Here is a 12,898-nt window from a genome sequence, read left to right on the forward strand (position 1 = left end):
TCCAAAACGCTTACAATTAAAAGGAGGAAGACCGAGTGAGGTACTTGAAAAATAACAGGTGCAGCAAGTGAGCATGGTGCTGCCGGCACAAACACTGAAGACGGGAGGACGCTGAAAGCGGAGCTGCTGGGGAGAGTGCTGGCCTGGACCGGAGGTCTAGGTTTCACACGCGCTCCCCCACAGCGGCCTCCATTAAGTAGGGGAGGGGGGCGGGACTGGAGGTAGGGAGTCGGGAGTGGGGGTTGTGTCAGGGGAGGGGCCGCAGTGGCAGCAGCGACGGGAAAAAAGGCTGTAGAAATTAAGTTATAATGAATTAAAATAAACAATATTAAACTATCTCCAAAACGCTTACAATTAAAAGGAGGAAGACCAAGTGAGGTACTTTAAAAATAACAGGAGCAGCAAGTGAGCAGGGGGCTGCTGGCGCGAACACTGAAGACGGGAGGGCTTTAAATGGTAGTTTGTAACTTCTATGTGTGCTGCATTAAGCAACACCCATAGAAGTTACAAAATGTAAATGTCTTTTTTTTAAAGATTGTTTATGTGCAGGAAGGGTCACCTTCCTGCACATAAACAATCAATGGCCTTTTGTTGTTTCTATGCGTGCTGCACAATGAAGCACACATGGAAACAGCAAAAACGAGAAGAAATAAAGCATTTCTCCTCGTTTCACCTGTTTAAGACCAGTTTTTTCCTGCATTCCCTCTAGACAATCACAAGGGGAGTAGAGGTGTGTCCTGCCTTGCTTGGGTGGCTATTCCCTAGGCTGAATAGACTTGGTCTGCATTTAGAGTGGCGGGAGGAGTTTCGCTAGCACCTGAATAGGCTGTGTCTCCTTTCCACAATGCTGTCTCTGCCCCCTGTGGTCATGCTGGACCAAGGAGGCCAGGACTGGTTTGTAATGGGTTCAGAGACCATTACCACAAAGAGAACAATGAGAAAATGGGGTATAACCATGAGACCTTAAACACTAAGACTTTAGATTGTTTCAGGAAACAAGAGGACCCTGCCAAGGAGAATAGCTGGAGAGCTGTGCGATGAGCGCTTCCTTTTATGTGGGATGGGTGGGTTGGCCCGCAGTTGCTGATTCTGTCTGTGGTGGAGGAAAAGGACTGACTCTTTTTGCCCTGCTGTGGTTTCCTGCTTGTGAAGAATCTCCAAGAACTTGTGTGTGCTTGCCTCCTTTTGGAAGTCTCAGGAAGATAAAACGGCTTCAGTGAAAGATTTTTGCTGGATTTAAAGAGAACCTGCCTGATAAGAGAGCTGGAGAAGCTGTTTAATGAGCGCTGCCCCTGATGTGTGTGGGGTAGGATGGCCTGCATTGGTTTATCCTGCCTGTTGCTGGAGAAGGACTGGACTGTTCTTTGCCTTTTTAAACCAAAACCATGCAAGATCCCTTTATTGTTTCCTTCAGTGTGCTTTTATTTTACTGAAACTTCTCATGCTTCCTGGACGTTCTTGGCACAGTTAGAAATTCGTTGGGCTTTATTTCCTGAAAAGCCTGCCTGTGTTCTTCACCACTGTGGAGGCTCTTTTGCGCTCCCTTGATTGCAACTTGCTATGGGCGCTGCCAGCTACACTGCCATGGCCCGAGTTCTGGAATGAGCCCACCCACTTTGTAGGAGCCCGAGAGATCGCGGAGATCCAAGTGTAGCTGCTTGACAGCAGAGCCAGTGGCGCAGGATTGCCAGGCATTGCCTAGCAACCTGCCCGAAGCCACCCACGTAGAATCAGCGACCAGAAGAAGGACCGTACCTAATTGCAGGCCTGTCCCAAGCAGGATGCAGCGCCTAGCGACCCCTCAGTGAGGGGCGACTGCCGAGGAGAGCGGGCACGCTCTTGGAGAAGAAGAGAGCCGCAGCCTCACAGCCGCACTGGATAGGCATGTGGCCGCCCAATGAAGTGGGACACCCTTGCACCTCACGCCCAGTGCAGCATGAAAGGCTGTGCTACAAGTGTCCTGACCGGGGGTTGAGTGAGTGTCTTCCCCCCACCTCTTGTTTTCTTTGGAAGCCACTCACCACTGCACCACCTGAGCTGGAGCAGCTGCGATATCACTTACTGTGGGGGCGTTTTGTGAAGGCTACCGCCTACAATATAATAGAGTTGCAGGGGTACTGTACCTATGTGTTTATGGCAGTTTTCCTGTAATTCAGGTGGTACTGATGATATACAATGACCATAGTGGGTGATTTGTGTACTACAAAGATTTTTGGGTGATTCATGGTCATTCAGCTTTCTCTCTCAAACCTAATCTAATGCATCACATGCACTGATGTGTTGATGCATGTCGTTTCTGCCCGCATGATGAGAATAAAAAGTACTGTTATTTTCAGAAACTGGATAATATGTACAGTGATGGTGCGAGGTGGTGTTATGCATAATGTTTTCAAGATGTTTTCTGACATGTGCACCCTATTAGTATTTACTCTATGGCACTACCTATGGTATTATGACACTTGCCTAGTTGGCAAAGTGATTTATGTGTTTTATCTACAATATACAAGATAATTTTAAATTACCTTGTGTGAAGTCTCTTTTGTGGTGTACGTTGTGTGTTACTGATGTGTGTGTTGCGCAAACACTTTACACATTGCCTCTGGAATAAGCCTGACTGCTCTGCCAAGCTACCAAGGGGGTGAGCAGGGGTTATCTGGGGAGTGTAACACTCTTATCCTGACTAGAGTGGTGGGTTCTGCCTGGCTTAGGTGCATACCCTAGCCAACCAGAAACCCCATTTCTAACAACAACTATTCACAATACGAATGAAGACACCCATGCAAAAAAAAAGCATACAAGAACACATATATAAAAACAATACTCAATATATCAACAATACACAAACAGAGATCCATGTGTGTATGTGTATGTGTATGATGTAAGAAGAAAGAAAGAAAGAAATACTTGCACTGCTGATGCCAATGTAGTACTAGTTCTGTGTGTTTGGGGCATGTACCACTGCTGCTCGAGCTTCACTAATGTACAAAACAGGTACGCCTTTTAAAAACAAGCTCATTGCTGCTCCCAAGCTCAGCCAGGTAAGAGCCTGACAACTAGGAATATTTCAACGTGCAGTTGACGTCTAGCCAAGACCTCATGTAGCTCCTAAAGTTCTTATAGAGACAGAAAAAAACACCAGGAGGACTGCCTGAAGTTTATCTCAAAGTATGTAAGGACAATTTGCTGCTATGGATTTGAAGTTGCTCCCTCCTAACCTCAGTGCACTCGACTGAAAGCTGATGGGAATGCCCAGGTTTCATGTGTTAGTCCCCCCATCAATAATCACTTTCTAACTAATTGCACGGAAAGAATAACTATGAATAAATCGTAGAAAGACTCTTTACATGTAAATATAATATCTTTGAAAAATTAAGACACCTGATGTTAGGCTGTATAAGCTGCTGTGAAGAGAGATTCCAATTTAAATTCTGAGGACTAAAGCATGGACCAAAATAAACAATTTGACCACATCTTCCCACAAAACATTCAAGGTTACAAAAGTAATCCGCATACACATCACTTCTTCATAAAAATGTGAAATAGATGTTTTTGCTATTTTCAACTTGTCATACAATATTTACTGGATCAGTGAGACCCGATGGAAATATTTTCTCCACAAAGGGTTTGCTGGGATTTTGTTTGGGAAAATAAAACAAAATCACCACTCCATTGTGATGGAAAACCTTCTCTGCCAAGTTCTATATCGGGTCCTAAACAGGAGGTAGAATCTTGTACTGGGATCAACTTGGTTGGTGTGTACGACCTGCTCTCCATTGTGGTCAGCCTGAAATTGAGCATTGACCCCGTTCTTTTGCGACTCTAGACTATCATTGGCTCCTAGCGCTTTTTGGCTCTATTTATACTTAAAAAATTCATATAACTGATTTCTCGTATTGGAGTTTCGGTGAGATTTTGTTTATTCAATTTTATTCTTTTTTTCTAATTGATTTGGGGATTTTAATTGTCTTATGATTTGACTTTATTACTGTTTTGGTATTGCATAAATACTTTACACATTTACCCAAGTTAAACCTGTACTCTCTGTGACTCAAGTACCTGGGGGTTTAGCACAGGTTAATTTAGTGACTTGGAGGGTTCACCCTAGCAAGAGTTGTGGTTATTCCTCAAATAATAAATACTTCAATATCATACACTACTGAAACGAAGAGGGCCGGATAAACTTCTATATATCGAGCAGGCTCTTGCATGAGAAGGAAACCACACTAATTTTGCCACACTGCTATTTTTTCACCATAAACACATACTGTTCATATGTTATGTTATGTTATTTTAATTTATCACGTGCTCGAATAACCCCCAAAGGGGTATCTCAGCACTGGGCCAAGACATACACACAGGCTGAGAAACCAGATTATTCCAGAGATGAGGGGCGAGGACGGAGAAAGATCTACAGCCTGCTCTAGCCTTCCTAAACCTTGGGACTTTGAGCAAGGCCTTGTCACATGATCTTAGAAGTCTCGAAGGAGTGTAGAGGAGAAGTTTAGAGGCTAAATATGTGAGAACTTGACCATGGAGAACGTGGTGGGTTAGACAGCATACCTTAAAAGAAGTTCTCTTTCTCACTGGTAGCCAATGCAGGGACTGAAGAAGAGGGGGTGTTGCATACAAGACGTGCAGCGGTGTTCTGAACAACCTGAAGTTTCAAGAGCAGATTCTCATTAGTGGAGGCCAGACGTGAGTTGGTGTAATCCAAACGGCTAATCACCAAGGACTGGACAAGGGTTTTCCTTGAGGAGAGAGGTATCAAAGGAAAAACTCTTCTCAGAAGATTAACATATGAAAACAAGAGCAGGTAATAGCCGAGGTGTGTTCTGTCACAGAGAGGGATTAGTCCAGGCGGACTCCCAGGTTTTTTACCACTAGTTTGGGTACAGGGACAGGAGTCAGCTGTGATGGCCACCAGTCAGGAGCCCAGAGATGTAGGGCTTGTCCAAATAACATAATTTCTGTTTTAGAGGGGTTAAGCTGAAGTCTGTTTTCCAACATCCAAGTTGCTATAGCCTTCATCCCGGTTGAGAAAGAAGCTTTGGATTTGGAAAGATTATTCCGGAAGGAAAAAAGCAGCTGTGTATCGTACGCGTATGAAAAAATGTCAAACCCAAAAGCTCTGACTAGCATAGCGAGGGGTGCCATGTAGATATTTAAAAGTGTAGGGCTAAGACAGGAGCCCTGAGGGACCCCGTAGTCAAGTGACATAGTTCTGAACTTGTAAGGATTCAGGACGACCGTTTGGGTTCTCTTAGATAGGAAATATGCTAACCCTTGGTGAGCCATTACATGAATCCCGATCTCCTGTAGTCTGTCGAGAAGTCGTGGATGGAACACTGTATCAAATGTGGCTGACAGATCTAGCAGAACCAACATTGTGGGTACATTGGCATCAAGAGAGCATTTGATATTGTCAGTGACCTCAAGCAAGGCTATATCAGTACTGTGAAGAGGTCTGAATCCAGACTGAGAATGGACTAATAAGCTATTAGATTCAAGGTGGGTTGTCAGTTGCTGATTAATGTATTTTTCCAATAACTTGGTCAGCAGAAGGAGGAGTGAGATTGGTCAGTAGTTAGCAAGATCGGTAGAAACGAAATTCGACTTTTTTTTGACTAGGCCTTCAAAGCCAACTTCCAGGCTGAGGGGACTTTCCCAGTAGTTACTGATAGATTGATTAAAGAGCAGGTTTTCAGGGTCAATTCACGTGCGAGCTCAACAGAACTCTAGGAGGACAAACGTCTGTAAGCTAGTCAGATTTCACAGACCTCAAGAGATTATCGGTGATTTCTGGGGAAATTTCTTTGAAATTACCTAAATTGATGGTTGGGTCAGTAAGAGAAATAGAGACTACATGCCTCTCATGGGGCTCTGCAGTGATAGTAGAGAAGTTTGGGTACATCTCCTTAATTTTACCATCAAAGTGATCTGCCAGAGCGTCGCCAAGTGATTGCGACGTCATAGGTTCTGAAGAGCAGGCTGCCGGATTTGTGAAAGATTTGAGTATTTTTAAAGAATGTTTTAGCTGATTTCCCCGCCTCATCAATTTTTGTTGTGTGATATGGGTTTTGCGGGCTAGGTTGATGTTGCGATGGTAAGCGGTTAGAGCCGACATAAATCGTTTTGTCAGCTGGAATATTAGTCAAACTCCATCTCCTTTCCAGTCTTTTACGGGAGGGTTTCTCAGTCCTTAGGTCATGTGAATACCAAGGAGCGTGAGGTTTATGGGCGCTCTTTTTGACGAGACTGTAAGGGGCGATTTTATCAAAAACAGAATTCAATATCCCATTGAAATTACAGAGCGCTAGATCCACGCCTACGATGTCAGAGTTCATGGGGGGCACTTGTTCATTGGCCCTTGCATGTGTGGTAACGTTTTGGCACTGTCAGATGGCTTGTTATGGCACATGTACAAGATTGCTGCCCTTTCCTCCGGGAAAGGGTCTAGGCCTGTAGACTCTCCCAAGCAAATGAGTCGCTTTTACACAATTAATTCAGTGTAAAAGCGATTAATTCGTTTCGGAGAGTCTACAGGCCTAGACCCTTTCCCGGAGGAAAGGGCAGCAATCTTGTACATCGTCACTTTCGCCTAAAGGACAGGAGGCGATATCCTGCAGACCCAAACCTGATTATTACCTCATTGATAATGAAAAAGTGATATATCAAAAAAACTCAGTAAAACAGTGTGCGACGGAATTTCCCACGTGTTTATATTGTTATGGCACATGAGCACTCGGCTTTTTGACTTGAGGGCGGGAGATGAAAACATAAAAGTGAATGATCAGACCAGAGCACGGATTTTGGAGGGTCAATGCTAGATAATGGCAAATTCGAAGAAATGAAGTCCGGGGTGTGAACTGCAGCGTGAGTAGGTCCCATAACTTATTGGCGTAATCCCAAAGTTCCCATGTCAGAAAGTAGTTGGCTAGTGTCAAGGTTCATTGTGACTTCGCCATGGTAATTGAGATCTCCCAACAGACGAAACTGCTGGGTTTAAAGTACATGGGGGGCTATAAATTCCAGGAGACGGTGGCTGAAGTCCTTTTTAGGGCCGGGTGGGCGATGGACAAGAACATACACATACGCTGCCACACCTCTGTTCTCTCAAACACGCCAGTGCTGTGTTGAGTTGCATAGTCCCTGCACAGATCAGTAGAGGTATGGACTTACATCCTCCAAGCCTCTTCTTTTCATCGTACTTTAAAATGCCCAGGGTGTTTTATATTTTTTCCAAGCACTATTTATTATTTTTTGGTACAGATTACAAGAACGGTATAGAACGGTACTAGGTAAACAGAGTAGTGGACAACTTCTAACAATGCACTTTGGTAAGATTTGCTGCTAGTAAAGTGTGAGTAAGTAACTTAGCTACTATAGTAGTGAGAATGTATTCTGAATTTCCCCCGTGTCACTAAGGACCAGTATCAATGGATCAAGTTCCAGTTCTATTGATGTTATTGTTTTGAGTTGTTATATTGTCTCCCTCCATATGGTTTGTATTCCTCTGCACTTCCACCACATGTGTCATTGTGCCTGTTTAGCTGCACCATCTCCAGTAGCTTTCAGAAGGGCCAGAAAAATCGTGACATTTTGCTAGTGTTAAATAACTCATCAGGGCATTATTTCCAGGGCCACTGGCATTATGCGATTGTGCAGCCTTGGGGTGTTTTAGCATAATTCTGGATTTGCTCATTTGCCACATAATTCAGCCTCTGCTGCATAATCTGCAGAATTAGCTAAAAATACATTTTGTTTCTAGCGCAAACGGTTCAAAAGTTACTAAAAACACAGCTGCACGTGTTACCGGGCAGTGGAAGGCCCTTTGCGAACGTTAACTGTTCATATTCCTATTAATTATTGCTATAATTGGGTATTAAATGAGATGCAACCAATGCCCAGACAGTGTTAACAAGTGTAAAAATGACAACATTTTAAAGTAATACTATCTAAAAATGTGCCGCATCATGCTGCATAATTTGCCTTTTCTTGCCGCATAATTTAGTCACCCCACAACATAATTTGTCCCTCCCCTGCCGCATAATACCAGTGTCCCTGATTCTTTCCATTTTCCTTTTGCTGAGTGCATATCGATGCAGTTGTTGACCTAGACCAAATGTTAAACCTTGTTTTGTCACTGATACATCGCTCCTTCTTGCAAGCTTTTGTATGGAGAGCTTCGATTTATTTTGCAAGTTCCCTAGTAATTAGTTATTCTGCCTATTTTTGTTCGAAGGTCTGTTAATAAAGTTCCTATGGCTATCAGATCTCTTTGCTGCGGTTTTTCTTTCACTTTGGCCATTTAACCATCGGTGTGTATCCATACACATCTGCATGTGGGAGCTGCCACTCTTGTTGGCATGAGGACAATGTCCTTGGATTTCCATGTTCATATATATCTCCCAGGACGCCTCTGCTTCTAACCATCTTTTGAACCCTTTACCCTAAATGCCTGGAAAGACACCTGGGCTATTTTCTTTGTCATTGGGAAAAGATAAGTAGTTTATTCTCCCCTCTTTACCACAGTGTTCCAGTAATGCAATGTGAGGGATGTAAAAGATTCTCTGTCCTGCCCTTTTCGCTCTAGGAAGTAGTAATGATAAAGCATTTACAGATGTAGTGGTGCATTCACCAGTGGCAGCCGCCGCACAGCGAAAGTGGGGGGGCGGGAAGGAGGGTGGATGGGGGGGAACTGAGTGTAATTTTTTTTTTTTTTTAATGACCTCTCGCTGCCCGACGCCAACAACCGCCTCAGTGCTTCACTCCAGGCAGTCTTTTGGAAGGTACTGGCTGCCGAGCCAATCCAGACGCTGCTCTCATTCTATGGATGGGCTCATTCCAGTATTGGTCTGAGAAGCCTGGTCTGCCGCTCAGACATTACTGGGAGCCCGTGGCTGGGATGGAGAAATAGAAGTGTGCATGTCTGTTTGGCAGACCTAAGACGGCTGGCCAAACTTACATGCACACTTCTAGGTGTCCCCACTCCTGTCTGTCATGGCCCAACCCCGCCCCGCATGCACGCACCATCAGCCAGAGCCCCTCACAGAAAAATAAAATTATATTATTGTTTTAATTTCGTTTTATTTTTCTGTGATGGGCTCTGATCAGTGGGGGACGCTGCTCCGCCATTACAGAGTAGCCGCCCCTGGTATTCACATTCTACTTGAACCCATAGTTTTCAACTTGGAGTCATGTGGTCTTAATAGCTTGGCTTGTATGCATCATTCAAGGTTAGGGAATAGTACACCTACTTTGTATTCTCCCTTATATAATTGTTTTAGGATACTCTGGAAAGCAATTTTCTGTTTGTGGATTTCCTGAGAATCAAGGGGCATATTATCAAGCCAGGCGATAAAATTATCGCCGCTTTAGCGGCAGAAAACTGCAGCTGAAACGGCGATAATGGGCTGATAATATGCTCTATGGAATTCCAATTGAAGCCCATGTTAAATATGAAGGACGTCTAACATGGGCTTCAATTGGAATTACATAGGGGCATATCAACAACAACCAGCGATAATTATCGCTAAGCGCACTTAGCGCTAGGATAATTATCGCTGGCTAGCGTTGATTTTTATCGCTGAGATAGCGTGCTATTAGCAACGCTTATCTCAATAGCGATAAAAATCCTGACGCTAAGGGGCTAACGTGAGATTATCACTGGAAACCCAGCGATAATCTCACGTTAGCTTGTTGATAGGGACAGACAAACTTAGCCATGATATCCTCCTTCCATAGGATATCATGGCTAAGTCAGAAAAATACCAGACATAAAAAAGCAGTGTTAACCGCGGTTAGCGCTGCTTTTGTCTCTAACAGGGTTAGCGATATTCTTGATAATAGGAGAAATGTCGCTTAGCGACATTTCTCCTATTATTTTACTCTGGAACGCCCCCTTTGCATCTCATTAGAGATGCAAGGGGAAGCGTAGAGTAAAAGGGTGCTAACATGCAAATTTGCATGTTAGCACCCTGTTGTTGATAGGGTGCTAGTTTTATCTCTGCTTTTTTGGCTTTTAAAGCCAAAAAAACAGAGATAAAGTCCTTGTTAATATGCCCCATAGAGCATAGTATCAAGCCCATTATCGCCGTTTTAGCGGCAGTTTTCTGCCGCTAAAGCGGCGATAATTTTATCGCCTGGCTTGATAATATGCCCCCAAATGCCTTATGCAAGCACTGATAAGAGAACGAATAACTTTTGAGTGGCATCACTACGTTCGCTGTGATGATCAATGATAGAACAAAAAGTGGTGGGACAGATAAGCCTACCCACAACACTGGCATTGGGTCTGTGAGCGGGGATGGGATGGGAGATGGTGATTTGTTAAATATTCTGGGGCAGATTTACAAGCCCCTTGTGCCACTTTTGCGTCACTTTTAACATGGGAAAAGTGACGCAAAAGTGGCGCAAGGGGCTTGTAAATCTGCCACCCTGTGCTGGCTGCCTGTTGTGTCTACCCTATGATATTAACATTATTCAAACTGTTCGAGCTTCTGACTTTTGGATAGAATTTGTAGCTTGGTGATTTTACGATGTTTATTTAAAGCCTTTCTAGGGTCTTGTTGGGCTGTTTTCCATCAGGACTGCACTATCCTAGTTAGATGGTGGCCTATCTTCTGCAAAGTTACATCCAAACTGAAAAGCGGGATTTCAGCAGCGTTAAGATGAGCTCTTCTTGCTTTCACTTTTAAAGTAGTGAACCAAGACTTGGGTGAGTGGGGACACTACATTGTGAGAGCTTTGCGGCAAGCAGCAGGCGCTGCCGGGAGTAGAACGCCACCGGAAAACACCAAAGAGGAGGCCGTCGGGCGAGAGGCGAGCAGCACATACCGCAGAGACACATTTTTTGGTGTGAAAAAGGCCGCTTTATTTGAAACAGGTAGCCCATCAGGTGCCTTATGCCTTCAAACTATTAACCTCGCTATACATTAAATCATCTCCAATTGCTAACCCTCCTCCTACCCTAAAAGTCCCGCCCCACGTCCAATCCTACCAGTATCTAAATCCTACTCTAATACACAATTGAAAATGCTAACCTTCGACTTCCCCAACACTTAACCTGTATCTCTTGACATCTATTCATCTACAATTCCTAAAGCATAACTTTTATTTCCAGCCTCCTCCATGTGTCCTTTTTTGACACCTTCCCCTATATCCTGATCTCGCCTATAGCAACACAATCAACTTAAATTCAAAACCCTGACACCTTACAGGCCAACCGCCTTGCACCTGTTTCAAGCGACAACCAACATACAGGAAAAAAAACTTGAACGCCTGTATCCAAAGAAAGACTGCCAAAAATTCAAACAACTACAAGGCCAATAAATATTTTACCAAAAAGAAAACCTCTTGGAAACCAAGAGGGGACAGGAGGGTGGGATGCAATTTCAAAAATGCTCAGCCACCGGGTCACCTTAAAAAATGGTGGCAATCACTACAAAATGGCAGTATTGATATGTTGGGCTATCCCGCACTAGCAGGTATAGCCCAGAAATAGCCCATACCACGCTTGGGCTGATCCACTCACCCAAAAAAACCTGGGGACACTCCCGTGGTTCGGCTCCCCCAAATACTTATTGTTGCAGTTACCGCTGCACTTGATGCTGGTGGGAGAAAGTAGCAGGGAGGCTCCCCACAGCCTGCCGCTCACAATCTGCAGCTTACAAGCCCACAAGGGTACAAGCAACAAGCCCTCGGTCCGACTGCGGCAACGGGTCAAGTGGGAAAGAGTGAAGTGGAGAAACCTAGAATATGGACATGGGGGGCAGCCCCAACCTACAGAGTCTTACTCTCGGAGGGGTCAAGGTAGAAGGCGGCTGCGCTCTGGTTGCCTTAGGCACCAGTAGCCTTGGGGCCTGGTCTAGAGTTTCTAGGAACTGGTCGGTCTAGGTATCGATGCAGCTTGCATCCCTTGCCTGGTTTGACCTGTACCGCCTCCCTTGCCCTCTTTTCAAACACACACAAGTATCATAAACTCATTGAATACTCAAAGCCCACAATATGTCAAAGATTGGAAGCATCAAAGGCTCAAAAGTCACAAGATGTTAATATCATAAAGACTGAAGGTAAAAGGAAAAAATACAGTCAGGACAACAACAACCTATGGGACACAATGTTAGGAGCCGTAGTAGAAAACCAGGAAACTTGAGGAATACAAGCTGAGCTCAGAACACAGTGCCCTGACTACAAAAATCGTGACAGCAGCAACACTGCTCACAGTAGTTACAGCAGAGGTGATATTGGGACCACGGAGCTCTGGCACCGAGCTGTATTGAGCGGTACTAAACACCAGAGGCCCCACAGCAGCCTCTATGAGGCCAGGCTGGCCTAGGTCTGCAGTGCCCGTAGTGACCATGAAAACAAGCCTTTGCAATGGAATAGGTCTTGCATTTGCAAGAGTTTAAGCTATTGGCATTGTAAATGATAATGCCTTTTATTTATCTGTTGTTTTTAAAAACATAAATAAAAGGCATTGCCATTTACAATGCCAATAGCTTAAACTCTCACAAATGCAAGGCCTATTGCATTGTAAATACTTTTTAGTATAGGTGTTTTTAAGCCAGGGCCTTAATTACATCGGTCATGCTGATTTGAGACATTCTACTGCTCCCCCAATGTTTTTCATCCCACTTAAAGCCCTGGTGCCACTCATCTATGCCACGGGACCGGGTTCCTGATGCTGTGGAAAGAGCCACCCACATGTCTGTTGCTCTCTAGTAAAACAGCATCTAGGCAGAGTGCAGGCCATACTCACACCTTTCACACAGTGCCAGACACTCCCAGCGCACCCCTGCAGTGGGTGATCCCAGGAAGTCAGTAACTTCTAGCCACTCCTTCTGCAGCAGGGGACACTGAGCCCAGTGGCTGTCACTCGACATGCTTGCACACTGTG

General features: G+C 44.5%; 1 protein-coding gene across 4 annotated transcripts in view; it reads left to right on the forward strand.

The window, feature by feature from the left end:
- Positions 1-12,898, forward strand: part of MAG (myelin associated glycoprotein) — a 421,346-nt gene that overhangs the window by 204,695 nt on the left and 203,753 nt on the right. The gene's annotated exons all lie outside the window — the stretch shown is intronic.

Source organism: Triturus cristatus, chromosome 7 (genome assembly GCF_964204655.1).
Source record: "Triturus cristatus chromosome 7, aTriCri1.1, whole genome shotgun sequence".
Classification (NCBI taxonomy): domain Eukaryota; kingdom Metazoa; phylum Chordata; class Amphibia; order Caudata; family Salamandridae; genus Triturus; species Triturus cristatus.